Source organism: Armigeres subalbatus, chromosome 1 (genome assembly GCF_024139115.2).
Source record: "Armigeres subalbatus isolate Guangzhou_Male chromosome 1, GZ_Asu_2, whole genome shotgun sequence".
Classification (NCBI taxonomy): domain Eukaryota; kingdom Metazoa; phylum Arthropoda; class Insecta; order Diptera; family Culicidae; genus Armigeres; species Armigeres subalbatus.
The window spans coordinates 249737709-249763203 of record NC_085139.1 but is presented as its reverse complement, the minus strand read 5'-3'; the positions used below and the strand labels follow the sequence as shown (position 1 = coordinate 249763203).

The window sequence follows — 25495 nt, the reverse complement described above, 5'->3', positions numbered from 1 at the left end:
TTCATGTTAGGGGAAGCGCGCCATTAGCTAGAAAAAAAATGAAAATTGATAACAGTGCTTCCGAAGTCATGTATGGAAAATTAGACAAAGAGACGGTGCGAGTTAAACTAAACATACGACGACAAACAACAAAAATATTTTCCCCTTGAAAAAGACACAATCTCCGTGTCGAAACGTCGGGTGAATAAAAAAAACTTGTTGTAATAATTGCAAGACTGAGTAGCCGTTCAATAAATATAACTAAAACGTACAGTCGATCCATAATCAGTAAATTATGAAGGATTTTCTATATAAAATTTCGAAGAATACTCAACAGAAACTCAGCGGGAGCTTCCCGCGGATATTCCGAATACTTTCCTGGAGAATTTGGAACAACGTCCAGTAAAAATTCTGAAGAGATTGTCATATAAAATCCGAAAAACTTTTCGCTGAAATTTTAAACAATTTTCCATGGGAAATCCAAAGAGCTCATCTTGGTTGAACCAAAGAATTCTCGATACTTCGAAGTAGTTCCCGAGGAAAATATGAAAAACATTTCTTAATGAATGTTCCGGAAAAACTTTAAGAATTTTCTGGGGAAGTTGATTAGAATCCGTTGAAATTCAAAGATCTGTCCGTTAATCTCTAGAAAATATCCAAAATGATCATGTCAGCCGAACGATACTTTCGGCCGAATGTCAATCGACCAGATGGCGCTTTCTACCAAACGACCATTTCGACCAAAAGGCATTTTCGGCCAATTGAGCTATTCGGCCAACCTATTTCTTTCATTTTTTGTTAAATAGCTTGGCTGTGCATATGTACAGCACATGTTTCGAAATAGACAAACTAATATGAAATTTTCCGAACAAAGAATTCACGTGTCTTGGAGGGACTCGAACCGTCAACCTCCTGCTCTCTAGATAGGCGTGATAACACCTGCACCTACACAACAAGACTACTTAAGGGCCGATGCTCACGTAGCGTTTTTTAAAGCTGCGTGCACGCCGCGTCCACGCAAGGTATCCAGCATCAAATGTAGTCGTGCACACGGATACGCGGCGTGATCGGAGATTAAAAAACCGCTACGTGGACATCGGCCTTAAAGGTCATGTTTGCGGATTTTTTTTTAATCAATCACACTCTGCTGTACTTGGTTTGCTTGACTAAAGCGTAGAGCAATCACACTCATCAAACTGCCAAAAAAATGGCAAATGCTGGGTAATGCGTACCTGAAGAGTCTTTATCCTCTTTACCCAGCAACTCCTATCCCACCTCCTCGTGGCGCTAGCCGGGATACGGACAACCTTACCGAAGATCGGGTAACCAGCCCCGGTGGGATTTGCTCCTCTCCGGAGGTGCAAATCTGATCGAGCGTCTGTTCCCTTTGTTAGGGGTAGCTGATCATCGTCCGAGTGCCAGCGAGGAACTCTAAGCAAAACTGTGCACATCGTGCAGCATCAAGAAGGCAACCCTGGCAAGGTAGCCAACCGAAGATTCTACAGTTACCAAGAAAGCCAAAAGTACACAGAAAAAAACTCCGTGGTAAAAATTACTATTCTGTAAAACAACCATGAAATTTCAGTACGATCAACCATGGTTTCAGAGAAAATCACCACTGTTTCAGTTCATGTGGTCACTGTCGTAACCCGATGTTGCAGACAATTCGCCAGAAGGATTTCCAGCTTCATCCGCCGAATAGCTGGAACTTTGCTCCATTGAGCGTCGGCGACCAGCCGAAAGTACGAAGGCACCGGCCAAATCATCACCGGCAGAATATGGATCTTGTTCCATGCTCGCACGTCCGTTGCTGTGACCAGAATTCGTAAGACTGCCAAATCAATTTTCAATTTCCTTGGTCTTTCAAAATCAGCCTACTGTGATTGAATCACACCAATCACCTCAGAAAACAGATCACTTGATGTTATTTTAAATTTAAATCAACACGTGGTGTATTTAAGCAGTGATTGCTATGATGCCACGTGCTATTCGAACTGCAGATAAAATCTTGTCCATTATATTTTCTGCTGTTATACGCACAACTGTCCCCAGTGCATAGGAATTTCTGCAATAATTGGACAAATATGCATATGACGGCCGAATACCCGATATTGGAATGTATTTCGTATTAGTTTTTTTCTGTTTTAGATAAGTAACGTATTCAATAAATTTCTAAATTGAATCGTTTTGATATATACATTTGGTGTCTCCTACAGTGACAACATTCCGCAAGGGCCACAGTTTACTGCGCGCGTGGTAAAATCAAACGGGTTTGTTACCTGTGGCAGCAATCCAGGAAATAAGGTGGCCCAGAACTGGAGAACGTGAATTCCGGGCGGTGGATTGCGTGTTGAAATGTTGGTACCGAAAAATTCATTCTGTTTTTCAAAAGAAATTCATTTGAAATTCCATCGGATATTTATCGAACTTCTTTAGAATTTCGAACGGAAATGCATTCAAATTAATAAAGTAATTTTGAGTTTTTTGTTATTTATTTGATTTTTTAAATGATTTGATTTTTTTCGAATTTCCAACGGGAGCTCATTTAAAGTTCTAATGTATGTTCATTTGAATTCCCGACTAAAACTCATTCGAATTCCCAACATAAATTTATTCGAATTTCCAATGGAAATGCATTCCAATTGACATCTGAAATTCATTCGTATTTCCATTTTAATCAAAATCATTCGATATTCATTCGAATTCCTATCGGAAATTTATTCCAATTTCCATCGGAATTCAGTCGAATTTCCATAAGTAAATCATTCGAATTTAAAGAATGTTCATTCGAATTACCAAAGCAAATTTATTCAAAAATATTATTTGAATTTTTTTGATTTTTGGGCTATTTATTTGATTTTCATAATGATTTTTTTTTATTTTCCACAGGAGTTCTTTGGAATTTCCATTCAAAATTCATTTAAATTACAATTGAGAATTCATTCAATTGTCATCAGAAAATCATTTGATTTCCCATTGCAAATTTATTCAAGTTTGCAACGGAAATTCATTCAAATTTCTAACGAAAATTAATTCGATTATCCAACGAAAAGTTATTCGATTATCTAACGGAAATTCAATCGAGTATCCAACGAAAATTGATTCGAATTTCCATTGAAAATTGATTTGAATTTCCCTCGGAAATTCATTTTAACTCCCTTTTAACTAATTCATTCAAATTCCCAACAAAAATTCATTTGAAATTTCCAACAGAAATTCATTCGTTTCTGCAACGGAAGTTTATTCGAATTTCCACCGAAAATAAATTCGATCCTCCATCAGAAATTCATTCGAACTTCCATCGTAAATTCATTTAACCTTCCTAGTACATTGGGGTCTATTTTGCCTCGGAGATGATTTAAAAACGTTGCAATTTTGAACCCAAATGAGCTAGGGTTTGAATTTTTTTTTGATTTCCCAAAAGAATTTCCTTCAAATTTCCAAAGCAAATTCATTCAAAATTTCAACGGAAATTCTTCCTAATTTAATTCATCCTAAAATAGTTCGGACTTCAAAGGCAAAATTATTTAAAATTCCAACTAAAATTTATTTAAATTTTTATCTGAAATTCATTCGCATTTTTCTAGGGGTAATTCATTCCAATTTCCAATGGAAATTCATTTGAGTTTCCAACGGGAATTTATTCGAACTTCCATGAAAAGTTCATTTGAATTTGAAAAGGACTTTCATTTAAATTTGGAACACAAATTAATTCAATACTCCAACGGAAATGAATGCATATTTTTAACGTAAATTAATTCAAATTTCCATCAGAAATCCATCCGAGCTGTAAACAGAACTATTTTCGAACTTCTTTGGTATTTTTATGGAAATTTCCAACTAAAATTCACCAGAATTTCTTTCGTAAATTCATTTGATTTTTCACAAAAAGATAATACACATTTTCATGAAAAATTCATTCAGATTGCCACAGAAGATAATTTCAAATTTGCTCCGCAAATTTATTTGAATTCACTTGGCAGTTCACGTTTCACATGCAAATGATTTTCCCGTGGAAATTTGAATATATGTTTTAATTCGAAGTTTAATACGAATATTTCGTATTTAATTGGAAATCATACTAATGATTTTTGTTCTTTAAAATACCGATGAAATTCTTGTGGCTTTTCGAGTTTGAATGCATTTTTAGGGGAGAATGAACTTCCCATAAAAGTTTCATAAATTTCGAAATTTATATTCACAAGGTGGCTTCTCGTACCTGACAATTCACTGTATTCGAAACATTCTTGCTCGAGGACATAGTGGTGCATAGATGATTACAAGTATTTTCGGTGTTCCTCTGTACATTATTAAGCTGATCCAAAATTATTTATCAGATCGCTCACTGCAGGTAAGCTATTAGAATTCGAAATCTGATATATTACCTGCAAGAGCTGGTGTTCCCCAAGGCAGCATACTGGGGCCCATATGGTATAACATTTTTACTTCTGACTTACCTGATTTACCACCAGGCACAATAAGACAGCCCCATACATAGCTTATAACATATATTTTTATAATCAGGACGGTTTTTATTTTTTAAATTTTTTGGGGAGGGGTGGGGGGCGTTCAAACTAGCCCCTCCTAGAAATGATATTTTCACGTTTTTTGGGAAAACGGTCATCTTTGCCATATTTTGCCATGTTGTATGCTGTGCGGCACAGCCTGTGCCAATATGGACTAGTTGCTGCAATACCAGAAATAAGGCACTTCAGAGGATTCAAAATAAAGTTTTGAAAATGATGCTGAAGTTGCCTCCGTGGTATAGTACCAATGAACTTCATAGAATTTCTAATATTGAGCCATTGCAACAAATGTCAAAATGAACAAAATAATTTCCAATTTTAGACAAAAATCGTTCCAATCTTCAAGTTTAGTTTCTTCTAGTTTAAGTTGAAAACATTGTAATTTCTTAAACCAGAGGAAAAATCCTAACTGCCAGAGGCAGTTTAAATGTATTAATGATAAATGTATCACAGCAAATAAGGATGATAGTGAAATAAGTCAATTTAAAATCATCGAATGAACAAACAGGTAATGAAAATATTTCTTATTGTTCACAATCACAAAGCAATTTAGGATTTGATTTCAATCGAAATTTATCTGTCTCAAACAACCATCTTAAATCATTTTAGCCAAGAGCAAGTCTGCTATACAGGTTATAAGGTCAACCATCGACCGTGCGCAGTTTGTATGCCACTTAGGTGAACAGCCATGCTACAACGAGGTCGTTACTGGACGGTTATTATTTGATTTTTCACTCAATAATTTCTCACTTAGTTCGGTGCTATGCTCGCAACAGACCACCACGGGCTGCCCGTTGCATCCCACTTTGGGGGGAGTGCAGCAAAACCGAGCGAGGGCAGAAAATAACATGTTTGCAAGATTAGCAGTCATCAGCAGAAGCAGAAAGTACCAGCTCTACGATCACTTAAATCACCGCATCGTCGTCCTCCGCTGTAGGTTATAGGCTTCAGATGGGTACATAGTTGCCCAAGAAAGGAGGACACCGAACAACGCCTTCCCTTCATTGCTTTTCTCGTACGATGAAGCTACTCAGAGAGGCTATGCGTTCAGTTCTTTTAATTAGGAAGGCTATCAACGTCATAAGGATTGCTTCGAATCTTCACAGAAGTAAATTCATCACAAACAAATCACGTTGTTAATTTTCATTCATTTTCAAATGACAAAATGTCATGGTTTACTACGAGAAAGACAACATCGCCACTAAGTGGATAAATCAGGATACTTGTCTTTGAACCCTGCCGTTCCTTCTGCTTGGATTGGATGCTGCTGAAAGGTGCCAAATAGCTGGCTTAGCCCAGCGTGCAATGATGCAGGGCAGCTAAACGCAATCTTCTCTGTGCCATCTCCCCTGCGGTTGCAGATCGACGTTACTGCGGCACCCGCGCCAGGTCGTGAGGCTCTTATACATTGAGAACAAAACACGGTGTTTAGCAGATATTATAGAAAGCAGTGCGCCCTATTTCTTTGATAGGTCTTCTGAACTCTGAAGTTAGCTGCTGCGGGAGCACGGCGACGACGACGACGATGATGATGATGATGGGCTCGGCCTAGCTTCAAATAACCTGTAATCAGCTCCGACTGCCAGCGCACGGCCTTTGTTGTGCAGACAAGTTAGAAGAAACTGCTTCAGCCAGCAAATGCCTCTTGAGTGAGATTTTATGCGAGATGAATCTACAAAAGATCTAATTGGGTTAAATCTTTTCGCATACCGCAGTCAGTAGTAATTTAGCGAACGAGAGATTGGATTTACTTGATGGTACCTCCAACCGATTTCAATCGATTGATTACGCAAAACATTCCCCCCACACATTGGGAGCACTGAAGAAATGTCAAAAGATCGTCAACCTGATCTTGTGCAGCTGCAGCTGACATACTGATTGACTGACTGAATGACTGACTGACTGACTGTGTAGCTGGTGGGTCGTGATCATCATGCAAGCACTGTACTGGAGGAAGATCGGCTAACAATAATTCCAAAGCTTCTCACGTACCCATCTCAGCAGCGATGGCTGTTTGGGAAAAAGTGTTAGCAATCCGATCACGATCACGAATGCACTTTCGAGGCTAATTCATGGATGAAATAAAAGTGTAATATGGTGGGATCCCTGATCGTTGCACGATTTAAGCTGCTAGACAGTTGTAACCTGACTAGTTTTGTGCGCTATTGGAGAAAAGCAAGCTTCCTTAGACATACTGAAATTCTAATCGACCACATCTAAATCAGCCGAAAATTAAGACGGAATCTTCTTGATGTCCGGAATAAGTACATCGTTGACATCGCGTCTGACTACTGACGCATTGCTCGGATTTAGCGGCGGGAAACGATTCACATTCAAAACATACGGGCTAGAAGATCCTGCTGTGACGAGATCGTCCGTTGAAGAACTTAGAACTATCGGGCAGAGGATCTTCCGCAAGGTGACAGCGTAGAAAAGCAGTGGACGGACATCAACCGAAAATATTGCCTACCCAATAACATCATCAAAATTTTCTTGCGCAAAAAAGGTTGGGACGCAAAGATTAATCTTCATTGAACTGAAACCTAGAATCAAAATAATGAAAAATTTCTTTATATTACTCAATAAATTACTTCATTTTCCACGGAGTTGTTATGATTTGGAGATTGTGGAATATTGCCTGTTATGGAAATTAAGTTTGTGAAGTTGTTCCACTTTCTGCAAAAATAATATCAGCTACGACGGACTTCTACTTTTGCGGGTTACAGTTTGGGAATTAATATATTTGAAAAGAAAGTTCTAACTAAGAAGCATATTGTTGAATGCATTTGAAGAAATGTATTCAACAACACACATATTTTGTTTAGGTGCAGTACGATATGTTTTCCGAACTTTAATTAACTGTTTCTGAGAAGGATGCTAGCAGGACAAGTGAATCGACCGATCAAATGGGCACTTTTTTTACAGTTCGTCCATACTTCCCTAGTTGTGATGAATGCTCCTTTTAAGTATTATCGAATGATACGTACCTGAAATAGAAGAAAGAAAGTGCACGATAAGTATTGTTGAAAGCGCCGAGATCCGGAATACTCGAAAGACAAGAAATAATGTAGAAACGATCCAAATATTCATCAACAATACAGGGAATCAATATTCGAGCAACGCCTATCAATATACCCTTTGTCGTCTTCAGAGTTTGTTACTGACAAACGCACCTCGCAACAAGCCTTTGTCAGAACCCGAACACAATATGACAAGAATCATTTAGCTTGCATGCTCTGATTTTTTTCGAGAATACGATACAAATTTTGTAATCAGAGTTAGATTCTCGAATATTTCCATAAAACCAAAAACTATGACAGCTTAAAACCGAGATTTGCGATTTGAGACGGGTTGCGATGAAGACGGGTTTAAAAGTTAGCAACAAAATTGTCTTCTTCTTTGTTACTGACAAAATATTTCGGATCTTTGTCATTATTATCTCCGACAAAAACAAAGCTTTGTCGTTGATTCTCTTGTCGCTTGTGTTGCATGCGCATCCAAGAAAAATTGATTCCTTTGGTGGGGTTTGATCCCACGACCCCAGTACGCTAGACAGGTGCTTTCCCTACGCTACAAAGGACCTCCATCTTCCTCCACAGTGACCGCTGACACTGATGAGACCAAATTCCCAACACCAGGTACATAGCCGAATATTTTTTTATTCTCTCACACCGCATTGTATTTTCGTGCTGTGCGGTTATTTTTTCTCTTTGGTGAAGGAAGTTTTTTCTTACTACCCGAAACTAATTTCATTTTAACAGTGCTTCTCAGCGCTATTTGTACCTACTGATCCTGTTACGATCTTTGCTTGGATCCGTGGCTTCGTTTTACGTTGGACCCGTTTGCGGAAGTAAAATTCCGACAAGCGGTGGTAATCCTGCAAGGACACCGTTCTGGGAAAAACCTCTTAGAACAGCGACTCTCAACCATTTTTTAAGAGGTACCCCTTCGTGTTTTTTGTATTCATTGAGGTACCCCCTATTTTAATAAGCCTAATTCATAAGATTATCTTTAACACTACGAATACCGTGATAAAATAACTAACGCGGACTACCGTGATCAGAAAATCATGGGAACTAAATTTTCAAACGGCTGGTTCTCAGCCGTCTTTTGACCGATTTTCACAATTCTTTTACGGATGCCTTACCCATCTCATCTAGTTTCACCATATTGGTGAGTTATGTTTCTAGGGATGCTATTTTTTCCCTAGAGAGGCGTGAGTAAGAATGTTTTTTTTTCCAAAATATAGTAAATTTTATTTAACATGACATATTTCAGTGTGAACAAAACTTACAGATTCCGAAAATATTTTATAACACTATTCTAGCATTGACTATACTATGTGTGAACAATATGTTTCATCTGGACATCCCTAGCTAGGATATGCAAATTTGGCCGAAGAAAACTACGAAAACCCGTGCCAATGGAAACCCGCCATGTCCATGCCAGTTCGTAGAGGCCATATGTACGATATTTCACTCAGTTTTGCCTAAGCCAGATGGATGTTCTCGGTTCTCCAAACTGTTCTGGAGTTTGGATCAATTGGTCTACTAAGTCAACTGCGCTCGATAGCTATCCGAAATCGACCAGTCATGTCCATAAAAGTCCGTAATGCCCATGTGTACGATTTGCAGCTCAGAGATACCCAAACCATATGTTATAGGTTCTCCAAACTGTTCTAAAGTTTGAATAAATTTGTCTACCAGATTAACCAGATCATAACGGAAGAATTCAGAAGGATTTTCAGGATCAATTCTGTAGGAACTTTCTGCTAAATTCTAGAAAAACAATTCCGGATAAATTCCGCAAGAAACTTGTGGAAGTATTCCAGGAGAAGTTTTAGGAATAATTCCAGAAGAAACTTCCAGAGGAATTCTTGGAGGAGCTTTCGGAGGAATTCCTGAAGGAACTTCCGGAGGAGTTCCTGGAGGAATTTTCGGAGGAATTCATGAAGGAACTTCCGGAGGAATTCCTGGAGAAACTTCCGGAGGAATTCCTGAAGGAACTTCCGGAGGAGTTTCTGAAGGAACTTCCGGAGGAATTCCTGAAGGAACTTTCGGAGGAATTCCTGGAGAAACTTCCGGAGGAATTCCTGGAGGATTTTCCGGAGGAACTTCCGGAGAAACTCCTGGAGGAACTTCCGGAGAAACTCCTGGAGGAACTTCCGGAGGAATTCCTGAAGGAACTTCCGGAGGAATTCCTGAAGGAACTTCCGGAGGAATTCCTGGAGGAACTTCCGGAGGAATTCCTGGAGGAACTTCCGGAGGAATTCCTGGAGGAACTTCCGGAGGAATTCCTGGAGGAACTTCCGGAGGAATTCCTGGAGGAACTTCCGGGGAATTCCTGGAGGAACTTCCGGAGGAATTCCTGGAGGAACTTCTGGAGGAATTCCTGGAGCAACTTCGGAGGAATTCCTGGAGGAACTTCCGGAGGAATTCCTGGAGGAACTTCGGAGGAATTCCTGGAGGAACTTCCGGAGGAATTCCTGGAGGAACTTTCAGGGTAAATCCTGGAGGAACTTCTGGAGGAATTCCTGGAGGAACTTCCGGAAGAATTTCTGGAGGAACTTCTGGAGGAATTTCTGGAGGAACTTCCGGAGGAATTCCTGGAGGAACTTCCGGAGGAATTCCTGGAGGAACTTCCGGAGGAATTCCTGGAGGAACTTCCGGAGGAATTCCTGGAGGAACTTCCGGAGGAATTCCTGGAGGAACTTCTGGAGGAATTCCTGGCGGAACCTCCGGAGAAATTCATGGAGGAACTTCCGGAGGAATTCCTAGAGAAACTTCCGGAGGAATTTCTAGAGGAACTTTCGGAGGAATTCCTGGTGGATTTTTAGAGAAACTCCTGGAGGAACTTCCGGAGGAATTCCTGGAGGGACTTCCGGAGGAGTTCTTGAAGAAACTTCCGGAGAAATTCTTGGAGGAACGTCAGGAGGAATTTCTGGAGGAATTTCCGGAGGAATTCCTGGAGGAATTTCCGGAGGAATTCCTGGAGGAACTTCCGGAGGAATTCCTGGAGGAACTTTTGGAGGAATTCCTGAAGGAACTTCCTGAGGAGCTTCCGGAGGAGTTTCTGGAGAAATTTTCGAACGACTTTCTGGAAGAACTTCCGGAGGAATTCCTGGAGGAATTAACGGATGAAATACAGGAGAAACTTCCGAAGGAAGTTCCAGACGAATTCCTGGAGGAACTTCTGGAGAAATTCCTGACGAACTTCCGTAGAAATTCCTGAAAGAACTTTCGGAGGAATTTCTTGAGAAACCTCCGGAGGAATTCTTGGAGCAACTTCTGGAGAAACTCCAGGAGAAACTTCCGGATGAATTCTTAGAGGAACGTCGGAAGGAACTCCTGGAGGAACTTCCGGAGGAATTCCTGGAGGAACTTCCAGAGAAATTCCTGGAGGAAATCCAGAGGAATTTTTGGAGGATCTTCCGGAAGAATTCCTGGAGGAAAATCTGGAAGAATTCCAGAAGGAACTTCTGGAGGAACTTCCGGAGGAGTTCCTGGAGGAACTTTCGGAGGAATTCCTGGAGGTACTTCCTGAAGAATTTTTGGAGGAACTTCCGGAGGAATTGCTGAAGGAACTTCCGGAGGAATTGCTGAAGGAACTTCCGGAGGAATTGCTGAAAGAATTTCCGAAGGAATTGCTGAAGGAACTTCCGGAGGAATTATTGAAGGAACTTCCGGAGGAACTCCGGGAGGACTTGCCGGAAGTATTCCTGGAGGAATTCCTGGAGAAACTTCCGGAGGAACCTGCGACCAATTGATTCAAACTTCAGAACAGTTGAAAACCCTAGAACATTTGGTTCGGGTATTACTGAGTTTCAAACCATACACGTGTGCTTTCAGGATTCGTATGAATATTATTCACTTGTCATAAGACGAGTTTGTACAAGCCCATTTAATTCCACCACTTAATTGTACCTTGACAGATACGTATTTCGATCTCAACAGTAAAGTCGTGGCAGCTAAATAAAATTTCCATTTAAAATTAGAAACTTTCCATAAACAATTAGGAAATTGCCAATAAAAAAATCAGGATATGAGCAATAAATAATTATAAAATTTCCACGAATAAAACAAAATTTCCATAAACTATTAAGAACTTTCCACAAAACAAAAATAAATAAGCACTTTTAAAAGCAAAAATAGCAATTATAAAAGAGGAATTTTCCATAAAGAAATAAAAAAAAATACAAAATTTTCATAAATAAATCAATATTAGCAATAAACAATTACATAATTTTCCACAAAACAAATATTTTTTTTCCAAAATTTTCACAAAATTATTATTAAAGAACAATAAAAAAATAAGAAAATTTCCATAAAAAATACGAAAAAGCAATAAAGCTGATGAAATTTTACATGAAATTTAAACGCTTTTAAAGAAGGGGTCATCTATGGGAAAAGCAGTTTGATTGTTTTTTTATATTTCTTTATGAGAATTTTCTTATTTTTTTATTGCTCTTCATTGATCATTTTGTGGAAATTTTCTATTTTTTATGGAAAAAATATGTTTATTTTGTGGAAATTTTTTATTTTGTTTATTGCTAGTATTGATTTTTTATGGAAATTTTGTATTTTTTTTCGTAAAACATTTAATTTTTTATGGAAAATTCTTCTTTATAATTGCAATTTTGCTTTTGAAAGTGCTTATTTATTTTTGTTTTGTGGAAAATTTTTAATTGTTTATGGGAATTTTGTTTTATTTGTGGACATTTTATATTTATTTTTTGCTCATACCCTGATTTCTTTATTGGCAATTTTCTATTTTCTTATGGGAATTTTCTAATTGTTTAGGGGGAGTATTTATTTTAGTCGTAAAGTCGTCTTCGGTGTCCCGTACTTGATTCGACAATTAAGTGGTGGAATTAAATGGGATTGTTCAAACTCGTCTTATGACAAGTGAAGACATTGCACTAAAAAGCTCAAAATAATTTTCTTAACAAAATGAATATTATTGGTTGTTGTCAGATTTGCATCGAGCGCAGTTGATCTGGTAGACCAATTGATTCCACAATAGTTTTGAGAACCGAGAATATCTGGTTTGAGAAAAACTGAGTGGAATATCAAACGCATGGGCTCTACAGACTTTTTTTGTCTTTATTATCGAGACTTTCAACAGAATCTACGGACTTCTATGGCCGTGACTGATTGATCTCAGATAGCTATCGAGTGCAGTTGACCTGGTAGACCAATTGATCCAAACTCCAGAACAAATTGGAGAGCCTAGAACATCTGGTTTGGGTATATTTGAGCTGCAAATCATACGCGTGGGGCTTGTATGGACATGACTGGTCGATTCCGGACAGCTATCGAGCGCAGTTGACCTGGTAGACCAATTGATCAAATCTCCAGAACAGTTTGGAGAACCGAGAACATCCATCTGGCTTAGGCAAAATTGAGTGAAATATCGTACATATGGCCTCTACGAACTGGCATGACGGGTTTTCGTAATTTTCTTCGGCCAAATTTGCATATCATCTTTCATCAGTTATAGAGGTCGTTTTGGAGTCGCTAGGGATGTCCAGAAGAAACATATTGTTCACACATAGTATAGTCAATGCTAGAATAGTGTTATAAAACATTTTCGGAATCTGTAAGTGTTGTTCACACTGAAATATGTCATGTATAGTAAAATTTACTATATTTTGGAAAAAACATCCTTACTCACGCCTCTCTAGGGAAAAAAATGAGCATCCCTAGAAACATAACTCACCAATATGGTGAAACTAGATGAGATGGGATGGGAAAATCGGTCAAAAGACGGCTGAGAACCAGCTGTTTGAAAATGTAGTACCCATGATTTTCTGATCACGGTATTCGGCGTGTTTCAAGAGGCTTTCGAACCTATTAAAAAAAACTTTCGAGCATCTTTAACCTTCTGTCTGTGCTCCAAAAAACTTACGTTGTCTGTGCTCTGGGGTCATATTGACCCCAAATTGAAATCGTTATAACTTTCTTATTGTTTGACCAATTTTGGATTTTTTGGGCAGTTTCGAGAGATAATTTAATCATCTTTTAGGACGTTACCTAAGATTGATCATAGGTGGGCGGGTACCTCGCGGGGAGGGGTTTTCGTGAAAAAGGGTACAAAAACAGTGATTTTTTATGCTTATTTTGCTTTTATCTGAAAATCCTACCCATTTTGAGCTGCAGATTTTCAAAAAGATTATGCAGGCAGGCGTGTGCTTTGACATGAGGCATTGATTAGTTTAGAACTTGACCGCTAGGTGGTGGTATATATGAAATCATTATTAGGCGGCGCTAGTGTGCTTGCAATGTTCTTGCATGTGTGGAATATTGCTCTAGCTTGAGATCATTCGTACATACACTCTAGTTGAATTCAGCAGAAATGTTCAGGATGTTCAGGACTACAAAGCGGTGCTCAGTGTAATGCGCACTTCTTCCAAAAGACGGCGCTAGTGATCAGATATATTTGAGTATATTGTTCCATGTTCACACATGCAAGAATAAGCACACTAGCGCCGCCTAATTGTAATATTCCTAATTATTGTTTCTATCACAAGACAGTAAATTCCCATCAGATGAATTTTGCCAAAGACATAATACATATTTACAAATTTCAAATTTGTACGATAGGAATATTTACAATGTAGGAGATTCCATATATCGGAATATCTAGAGTTAGTCTAAATTATTGATTTCATATATACCACCACCTGGCGGCCAAGTTCTAAACTAATCAATGCCTCATGTCAAAGCACATGCCTGCATGCATATTCTTTCTGGAAAGCTGCAGCTGAGTAGGATTTTCAGATAAAACCAAAATAAGCATAAAAAATCACTGTTATTTGACCCTTTTTTACGAAAACCCCTCCCCGCGAGGTACCCGCCCACCTATGATCAATCTTAGGTAACGTCCTGAAAGATTATTAAATTATCTCTCGAAACTGCCCAAAAAATCCAAAATGGCCCACACAATAAGAAAGTTATAACGATTTCAATTTGGGGTCAATTTGACCCCAGAGCACAGACAACGTAAGCTTTTTGATAAAAGCACACTGTAGCACTTATTTTCGACATTTTTCGAGCGGATTTGCACCTCAGAGACAGATCTCGGCGAGTTTTACCAAACTACCAAAAATTAGGTGAATCGGTTGAAAACCAAAAAAAATGGCAGCCTTTCAAAGTGGCCTGGGGTCATATTGACCCCAGAGCACAGACAAAAGGTTAAATGACGTTTATGAACCTTTTGAGAGTAGGCTTCCAAGCATCTTGAAAGAAGAATTCCGAGCTACTCGAAAGGGAGTTTCAGAGACACTTGAAAGGGGGCTTCCGAGCCTCTTGAAAGTGGGCTTCCGAAACTCTTGTGAAAGGAGGCTTCCCACCCTCTTGAGAAGGGGACTTCCAACCCTCCTGAAACTGGGCTCCCGACCTTTTTGAAAAGAGGCTTCCGAGCAACTCGTGGGGGTTGGCTAAAAGAATTCCGAGCCTCTTGAAAGTGGGCTTCCGAGCCTCATGAAAGGGGCCTTTCGAGCGTCTTGAAATGAGGTTTTGAGCATCTTAAAATGGCGTTGCTGAGTTTTTTGAAAGTAGGCTTCCAAGCATCCTGAAAGAAGAAATCCGAGCCCCACGATTGGGTTTTCGAGCCACTTGGAAGTGGGCTTCCGAACCTCTTGAAAAGGGGGCTTGTGACTCTCTTAGAAGGGGCATCTGAGCCTCTTGAATGATGGCTTCCAACTCTTTTAAAAAGAGGCTTCCGAACCACTTCAAAGGGAGCTGGTTGAAAGAAGACTTCCGAGCCCTTCGAAAGGAGGTTTCCGAGGCTCTTAAAAGGGTGCTTCCGAGCCGCATAAAAAGGGTCTTTCGAGCCTCTTGAAAGGAGGCATTGATTATCTTGAAATGGCGTTACTGAGCCGTTTGAAAGTTGGCTTCTAAGCTTCATGAAAGAATTACGAGCTACTCAAAAGAAAGTTTGAAAGGAGGCTTCCGAGTATCTTGAAAGTGGGCTTCCAAGCCTCCTGAAACTGGGCTTGTGGGGGTTGGCTGAAAAAAATCCGAGACCCTCAAAAGGAAGTTTCCGAGCCATTTGAAAAGGGGCTTCCGAGCCACTTGAAAAGGGGGCCGGCTGAAAGAAGAATTCCGAGCCCCTCGAAAGGAGGTTTCCAAGCCTCTTAAAAGGGGCTTGGAAGGAGGCTTTCGAACCGCGTAGAATAATGCTTCCAAGAGGTGTTTTTTGGAAAAAAGCCTTTATGCCTCAAGGAACTGAATCTTAAACATTTTAGTTAAGAAGTATATTCTCAGCATATTCCATCATTTTGTTTCGATCAAGTATATTGCTTTTGAAGATTTTTCTGGTCCTTAGTTCCACAGCCCTTCATATACTGTATTGGCTGTGGTGGACACGATTCGATATATTTTGATTTACTGATTGCTATGCATATTATATACAATAAAAAGTCTTGGAATATAAATTTCTACAATTATTAAAACTTTACCAATAAATGTTTTATTGGAATTGTAGTACGTCCGCCATTACGCATTTTCGTCCGAGGTGCCCCTGGGCCCTGGGGTCAACAAAGGTACCCCCGGGGGTACATGTACCCCAGGTTGAGAACCGCTGCTTTAACTGAACAATTGCATTACACGATTGATGCAATGTTTAAAGCAAAAACCAGAACTGAAGCAGGTTTGATTCAAATTTACTCCAAAATTGTTATTGAACTTCGTTTTACTGGATCCAAATATTTTTTTGAACATTTTAAATTGGAATGCCCGCTCTTTAAATGGCAAGGAAGATGAATTATTCAACTTCCCAACAGTTTATAATGTGCACATTGCCATTAAAACAGAAATTTCTTTAAAACCTAGACTCTTCATAAAAAGAGATCCAAATTATTTTATCTAGTACAGAAATGATCGTCTTGACAGCGCCTGTGGTGGGGTCGCAATTGTCATTAATAGACGTACCAAACATATTCTTATTATATTATACCAATTATATTCTTCATTTGAAACCAAAGTTTTCTAAACCTTGGGAGTTTCTGTTGAAACAAATTTTGGACAATTCTCTTTTATTGCTGCCTACATGCCTTTCCAGTGCAATAGGCATCAAAGGAATTTGTTGAGAGCTGATCTTCAAACTCTAACTGACAATAAATCCAAATTTTCATTTTTCATGTGACCTTTCATGGAATAATGCTCAAAGCAATTCTATTGGTAACATTTCATTTGAAGATTGTTCTGCGGGATATTATACTGTACAATATCCCAATGGACCAACTCGTTTATCTTACAGTCAAAACCCTTCGACAATTGATGGTAACTCATGCTGACTCTGAGTCTGATCACCTTCCTGTGACATTTGAAATCTCACAAGAAGTCATGAACAATCCAATCAGCTCTACTTTTAATTATCAAAAAGCTGATTGGGATTTATATAAAACGTATATCGATAGGAATTTTGATCTCGATACCGAAAGTGATATTGATAATGATATCAATATCGTATCTTTGACAAATTTAATTGTCGAAGCCAGAGGCATTGCAATTCCTATATGTGAAATTAAATTCAACTCCTTGATCCGTCTTAACCCTTGTGTGGCCGGCTGGGTACCCGGGTACCTTTTTGGAATTCAATTCGCGATATCTAAATAAATTTTCATAGTAGGATGTTGAAACTCTGTCATATCCACAATAATGACGGCCAAAATCGATTGTACGGGTTAACTGAAATTTTGATTAAGCAGGGGTGGAGGAGGGTTCCGACATTTTTTCACCCTTTAAATGGCCGGCAGGGTACCCAGGTACCCACGAAACTGAAATGCTTACATCTTAGTCAATTTTCAACCATTTTCAACCATTTTGGGCTCATTCGATTCAGAATTTTGCCCTTTATCGTGTTGTTTTAAGATCGAACTGGTCCAGTCCCTCGGATTACCGGGAAACTTGGATTTTTAGGGACATGTCCTACATAGATGATACTGACCGTGGATTTCGATAGGTAATCAGCAATATGAGTATCAAACTTCTTGATATTTTATCAGCAGGTTGATTTTTATTGATTTGGGTCCATCAGACGTGCAGATCTTCAATTGGCCATCTTTAATTCCAGAACAGATTCCTCGAGGGGTCATATATGGCCATAAACAATTTTCAAGGGAACATCAACAATATGGGTATCAAACTTCTTGAAATTATTTCCAGCGTGTGTTCTTGACAAGTTGACTCCGGAGTAGCCATTTTGGAACAAGTTTTCCTGGTGGGGAAAGGGGGGGGGGGGTGTGTGGTCAAGGTAGGCCAAAAACATTTCTCATTGGATCCCCAACAATATGGATGTCAAAATTCTTGAAATTTCCACATCAGACTGTTGTATATTATCTTGGTACCAACAGATGTGTGAAAATTTGAGTGACCATTTCGGAACAGGTTCCCAGTGGGGCCAAGAATGGTCATAAACAATTTTCAAATGAACCTCAACAAAATGGGCATCAAACTTCATGAAATTGCCTCAGCAGATTGTTTCTGTTTGTTTTAGAGCCACCAGACGTGCTGATTTTATAGTTTCTATTCCAGGACAGGTTCCCCGTAGGGTCTTAAGTGGCCATGAATACTTGTCAATATAAATAAATATAAGTAGAAACAAATAGAAAGCTGCAGTTTTTTGCAATCCGTGTGTTGAGAGCAAAATCATTGCAAGGACCACCCTTTGACACCAGAAGGCAACTAAGTGGACCACCGAAAGCTCCAAAACATCCGGAGAAGTTGCCGATTCTGAAAGTTTATCCCAGAAAACTGAGACTTTTTAGAATTTTAGTGTTGTAGCAATGAGGAAGCAAAATCAATACAAGGACTACTCATTCATCCCGGATGGCTACTAAGTGGTTTTTAGAAAGTGCTGGAACAAAAGATATTTTAGCTGTCGTCGCTGTCCGGATCATCTTTTGCTGGCGAGGATAGGGGATCTAAATGTCAATGAAGGAAAATACATACGATTTGACAGTTAGGTACCACACATATTTCGAACAGCAGAACAAAGGGAACCGAAGCGACAATCTTTATCTGATAACTAAAATATCTTTTGCTGGAACATCAGGAGAAATAACCATATGTAGAAGATTATATTTTGATTTATAAGTCTATTTTTTTTTATAAGTCTATTGTTGGCGTAATGAAAATTCTGGAAATCCGTCCTAGAAACTATTACTTGTTGTAGCATTGTGAGAGTAAAATCATTGCATGAACAACGCATTGACCACCATTGGTCATCTGGCACTGAAGGTCTGGAACACCCATAGTAAAGACAAATTCTTGAAAATCGTCCTAGAATACAGTGGTTTGTTATGAATGTGAGAGCAAAACTCCGCTAAATGGTCCTCCAGGGAACTCCGGAACATTCTGAGAAAAGGGCCAATTTTTAAATTCATCCTCGTAAACCGTACTGTTTCACAAAACGATTTATGCATCAAAATGAGACCAATATCATTTCAAGAACCGAACGTTGACCCCGGGAGGCCATTAAGTGGTGCTCCAGAAGCTCCGGAATAGCCGAAAAGGTAATCAATTCTAGAAACTCGCTCTAGTTAGCTGCGACTTTTTTGTAGCTGTGTGCGATCAAAATCAATTCGAGAATCATTCATTGACACCGTGTGGCCGTTAGGTGAGCATCTGGAAGCTTCGAAACTTTCGAAGATGTGCCAATTTTTAAGTCGTCCTAAAAAGTTGTGTGGTTTTAGAAATCGCTTGTTGAGAAATGTGAGAGCATAATTGATGCAATCTAAACGGATAGCCACAATACATCCAATAATGCTGCGACTTTCAATAAATCGTTCGTTCACTTCAAATGATGGAATAAAATGGGATTGTTAGAAATGGTCTTATGACAAGTGAAGACGCTCCACTAGAAGTTCTAAACAACCTTTGACTGACGTATTGTAGAGCTTCACAATTGTCAATTTTGAGTGATGTTCCTCCAGTTTTCATAAACGTTTAGGGTTCCCAGGTCCGATTCCACCGCGTGCAGCAGCTAGCATGTTCGTGGCCTTCCGCGAAGTCACTGCCTCTATCCGGATCTGTGGTGAATATTGTTTTTGCTATTCTTTCTTCCGACATTCGCACTAAGTGACCGGCCCACTGGAGTTTACCGTATTTTATACGATTCACAATATTTTCTTCTTTATACACTTGATACAGCTCGTGATCCATGCGTCTGTGCCACACATCTTTTCCTAGTTTCCCATCGAGAATTGTACGTAGCACTTTTCGCTCGAAAACGTCAGAAGCTTTCCTGTCCGCCTCTTTTTACATTCTTACGAATCAGAGCAAATTTCGTTTCCAATATTCGAGGAAGCCCCTGTTCGCAGCAGCAATACGTCTTTTCACTTCACAGGAAACGTCATTGTCACATGTCATGTGTTCAAAGATAAACAAATTCTACAACAACTTTCCCATCAAGCACTACCTAAGCACTAACACCAATAGGTCTACTTTTATCTTTACCCGCAACCTTGGACTCCGTCTTGGTAGAGTCGATGATTTAACCTATCTTTGCCGGCTCCCTCTTCATTAGGGCAATAGCCTCCACTACTGCCCTGTGATCGAGGGTAGTCAATGTCGTCCGCAAAGATCAGGAGCCTATGCGACCATGTGATGGTAGTGTCATTTTTCTGCACACCAGATCTCCTAATCACCCTCTCGAGTGCAATATTTACAATAAATTTGAAAGCACATCACTCTGCTTCAATCTGTCCACGGTTGATACGTCGTCTGCAACCCGAATACTTTATTTCGAGTCATCTAGCGTTGCACGTATCATCGTAATCAACTTCCGGAGAGAACCGGAGAACCATGTTTAGACATTATCTGCCACAGCTTATTTCTTTTCACTGAATCGTACGCTGCTTTGAAATCAATAGACAGATGGTGACAGATGGTGAGTCTGCAAGTTGTACTCCCGAAATTCATAAAGGATCATCTTCAGGCTAAACATCTCTCTCATCCGTCGTCGATCGGCCTTCACGGCCAGACAGGTAGATTTTGAAACTGGAACGACGAAACTGATAGGACTTGCCAGTTTCTTCATCTACTGAGGGAGCTCATCTAGTTACAGATTTTTTTTCACACAGGTTATCAGTGGATTCAGAATGCAAGTCAATGTAGGGAAAGGGGATGAAATGAATGCAATCACTCGCCCACTGCAAGCCGAATATACCTCTGCACTTGCCACGAGTTCGTACGGAATTTATTGGAATTTTTGGGTTAAGGTTCAAGAAGCAGAGGTCCGTCTTGGTAAACGAACTGCCAATGTTATTAGATAGAAGGCAACTGATGGAATTTCTAATTGGATGTAGGGAAACGAGCTCTTTAGTTCATTTCCAATTCTAGCAGATACTGCTAGAATAGTCAAGTTGAAGGTATAGGAATAGAAATGGAAATGATATGGAAGTCCATTTCCAGTTCTAGCGAATGCTAGAGATAAATATAAAGAAAGATACAAAGTAGGAGAATGAAACGGACCTTGAATTGAACCAGCAGTAGCCATATGACTACCAAGCCCGCTCTCTTCTCCTTCTCTTTACTTTGTTACAAAAATTGCTCACGATTACGCAACTGTTGAAAACAAAAGTAAGAAATGACGATTGCTTTCGGAATTCCGGTATTTCAGGAGGACTTCTTGGTGACCACTCGGGATCAATGAATGATATTCGCAATCTCGCGCTTAGAAGGGCGTAACTGTTTTGATTAATTTATCTTCGACGAGTTCATGGTTGTAATGAAGGAAGATTGCATCTTCTACCTGAAGTAAATATAAAATCGAATAAGAGAAATCGATCAATACAGTTACGCCCCTATGATTCTAAGCGCGAGCAAAGACTCTGCTTATATACTGCTATTACAAACGATTTTCGAAAGTTTCTAGAACGAACTCCAATAATTGACCACTGCTCTGGATGTCCCTGCACTTTTGGAGCACCATTTGGGGACCACCAGGTAGCCCTTGCATTAGTTTTGCTCTCACAACAAATGACGAATTTCAAAAATCAATCACTGCTCCGGATGATTCGGAGCTTCCCAAGGATAACTTAGTGTCTACTTGGAATCAATTGATGGTCCTGGACATTACTTTACAACGGATTGTTTATAAAAAAGCCGCAAATTTGTAGAACAAACTTTCGTAGTATCAGATAGAGGCCACCTAGGATCGAAGAGTAGTGCATGCATTGGTTTTGATGTGACAATGTTAAAACAAACGGTTTATGAAAAGTCACATCTATTTAGAAGAATTTCTGGAATCGATCATATCTCCGAGTGTCCGGAATCTTATGGTGGGTCTCCTGCTGGTCACCCGGCGCAAATGAGTGGTCCTTGCATTGATTTTGCACTCACATTGCTAGATAAATTGATATAAAACAAAATGCGGCTCTGAAAATGTTTATGAACACTCTTGACTCCTCTTGACAACCTATTCCGGAATTGGCAATCCGGGGTGAACTTGTTTGATGAACCCAAATAGATCAGAAATAAACGCTTGAGACAATTTCAAGAAGTTTGGTTGGTTTGGTTGGGGTTCCAATGAGAAATGTTTTGGCCAACCCCGGGGAACCTGTTCCAGAATGGCCACTCCGGAGTCAACTTGTCTGGTGAGCCTAAGATCATGAAGGATATACGCAACAGTTAATTTCATGAAGTTTGATACCCATATTGTTGATGTTCCATTGAACAATGTTCATGGCCACCTATGACCCCTCGAGGAACCTGTTCTGGAATGGCCAATCGAAAGTCTGCACTTCTGATGGACCCAAATCGATAAAAATCAATCTAATGATGGAATTTCAAGAAGTTTGATAGCCATATAGCTGATAAGCTACTGAAATCCACGATCAGTATCATTTATGCAGGACATGTTCCTGGAAATCCGGATTTTCCAGGAATCGAATTGACCGGATCGGTTCATCCTGATAACATCTTTATAGAAGAGAAAATTCGGAATCGAATAAGCCCAAAATTGTTGAAATCGGTTGTAAATTTCCAGAGATATAAGCATTTTAGTTTCGTGGGTACCCGGGTACCCTGCCGGCCTGTTAAGGGTGTTTTTTGCCGGCCACACAACGGTTAAAAATGCGAGGCGAAGGCAATACCAAAGAAACTCGCGATCCCGCGTTGAAAGTAATTTGGTGAAAAAAAAAAGAAATTAAAAACGCCATTTTGAGAAACACCAAATAAAGCCGCGTCACACGGAGAATTAGGGGTCCCCTGTATGGTGGACTTTAACCTTTTACGTAAAAGGTAGCGTTATTATTTGCCAGATAACTGGCTGCCGACACCACACAGCTATCTCGGCTGTTCAGGGAGAGAAGTTGACATTGACTCTCAATGTGGCCGAACAGCCGAAGGAAATTCTTCGATCTAACTCCAGACTTTCACTGGAAATTCTTTAAGTAATTTCCCCGGGAATTCCTCCAGGAACTTCTTTGGGAATTCCTCAAGAAGCTTATTAGGACATTCCTGTAAGAATTTATTCTGGAACTCCTTTTGTATTTTCTCCGGGAACTCTTCCATGAGATATTTTCCAGGTATTTTTCCAAGAATTCTTCCAGGTGTTTTTTTTTAATTCCTAATTCCTAAATTATTTCCTATGAAATTTCTCCCGAAATATTTCAGATATTTTCCGGGAATTCCTTTAAGGCAGCGATTCTCAACCTTTTTCTTGAGAGGTACTCATTCGAACTTTTGCATTCATTCATTATTTTTACCGCCGTAATGAAAGGTGGCTTTCGAGCCTCTTGAAAAAAGACTTCCGAGCCTCTTGAAAGAAGTTTTTCTAATCACTTGAAAGGAGGCTTCCGAGCCTCTTGAAAGGAGGCTTCCAAACCTCTTGAAAGGAGGTTTCCGAACCTCTTGAAAGGAGGCTTCGAGCCTCTTGAAAGGAGGCTTTCGAGCCTCTTGAAAGGAGGCTTCTGAGCCTCTTGAAAGTAGGAGGCTTCCGCGCCTCTTGAAAGGAGGCTTCCGTGCCTCTTGAAAGGAGGCTTCCGTGCCTCTTGAAAGGAGGCTTCCGTGCCTCTTAAAAGGAGGCTTCCGTGCCTCTTGAGAGGAGGCTTCCGAGCCTCTTAAAAGGAAGCTACCAAGCCTCTTAAAAGAAGGCTTCCGAGTCTCTTGAAAGGAGGCTTTCGAGCCTTTTAAAAGAAGGCCTCCGAGCCTCTTAAAAGAAGGCTTCCGAGCCTCTTAAAAGAAGGCGTCCAAGTTTCTTGAGAGGAGGCTTTCGAGCCTCTTAAAAGGAGGCTTCCGAGCCTCTTAAAAGAAGGCTTCCGAGTCTCTTGAGAGGAGGCTTTCGAGCCTTTTAAAAGGAGGCCTCCGAGCCTCTTGAAAGGAGGCTTCAGAGCCTCTTGAAAGATGGCTTCCGTGCCTCTTGAAAGGAGGCTTCCGTGACTCTTGGAAGGAGGCTTCCGTGCCTCTTGAAAGGAGGCTTCCGTGCCTCTTGAAAGGAGGCTTCCGTGCCTCTTGAAAGGAGGCTTCCGTGCCTCTTGGAAGGAGGCTTCCGTGCCTCTTGAAAGGAGGCTTCCGTGCCTCTTGAAAGGAGGCTTCCGTGCCTCTTGAAAGGAGGCGGTCATGCCTCTTGAAAGGAGGCTTTGAGCCTCTTGAAAGGCTTCTGAGCCTCTTGAAAGAAGGCTTCTGAGTCTCTTGAAAGGAGGCTTCTGAGCCTCTTGAAAGAGGCTTCCTGAGCCTCTTGAAAGGAGGCTTCCTGAGCCTCTTGAAAGGGAGGCTTCCGAGCCTCTTGAAAGGAGGCTTCGAGCCTCTTGAAAGAAGGCTTCCAGGCCTCTTGAAAGGAGGCCTGAGCCTCTTGAAAGGAGGCTTCCGAGCCTCTTAAAGGAGGCTTCTGAGCCTCTTAAAGGAGGCTTCCAGGCCTCTTGAAAGAAGGCTTGAGCCTCTTGGAAGGAGGCTCCTGAGCCTCTTGAAAGGAGGCTCTGAGCCTCTTGAAGAAGGCTTCTGAGTCTCTTGAGAGGAGGCTTCCTGAGCCTCTTGAAAGAAGGCTTCCTGAGCCTCTTGGAAGGAGGCTCCCAGACCTCTTGAAAGGAGCCTTCTGGAGCCTCTTGAAAGAAGGCTTCCTGAGCCTCTTGAAAGAAGGCTTCCGAGCCTCTTGAAAGAAGGCTTCCGAGCCTCTTGAAAGGAGGCTTCCGAGCCTCTTGAAAGGAGGCTTCCGAGCCTCTTAAAAGGAGGCTTCCGAGCCTCTTAAAAGGAGGCTTCCGAGCCTCTTAAAAGGAGGCTTCCGAGCCTCTTGAAAGAAGGCTTCCGAGCCTCTTGGAAGGAGGCTCCCGAGCCTCTTGAAAGGAGCCTTCCGAGCCTCTTGAAAGAAGGCTTCCGAGTCTCTTGAAAGAAGGCTTCCGAGCCTCTTGAAAGAAGGCTTCCGAGCCTCTTGAAAGGAGGCTTCCAAGCCTCTTGAAAGGAGGCTTCCAAGCCTCTTAAAAGGAGGCTTCCGAGCCTCTTGAATGAAGGCTTCCGAGTCTCTTGAAAGGAGGCTTCCGAGTCTCTTGAAAGAAGGCTTCCGAGCCTCTTGAAAGGAGGCTTCTGAGCCTCTTGAAAGGAGGCTTCCGAGCCTCTCGAAAAGAAGCTTTCGAGCCTCTTGAAAGGAGGCTTCCGAGCCTCTTTAAATGAGGCTCCCGAGCCTCTTAAAAAGAGGCTTCCGAGCCTCTTGAAAGGAGGCTTCCGAGCCTCTTGAAAGGAGGCTTCCGAGCCTCTCGAAAAGAAGCTTCCGAGCCTCTTGAAAGGAGGCTTCCGAGCCTCTTGAAAGAAGGCTTCCGAGCCTCTTGAAAGGAGACTTCCGAGCCTCTTGAAAGGAGCCTTCCGAGCCTCTTGAAAGGAGGCTTCCGAGCCTCTTGAAAGGAGGCTTCCAAGCCTCTTGAAATGAGTCTTCCGAGCCTCTTGAAAGGAGGCTCCCTGAGCCTCTTGAAAGGAGGCTTCCAGCCTCTTGAAAGGAGGCTTCCAGGCCTCTTGAAAGGAGGCTTCTGAGCTCTTGAAAGGAGGCTCTGAGCC

General features: G+C 40.7%; 1 protein-coding gene across 3 annotated transcripts in view; it reads right to left on the bottom strand.

The window, feature by feature from the left end:
- The window catches only part of LOC134206528 (uncharacterized), a 565921-nt gene that overhangs the window by 108461 nt on the left and 431965 nt on the right, over positions 1–25495 (bottom strand). The window lies entirely within an intron of this gene.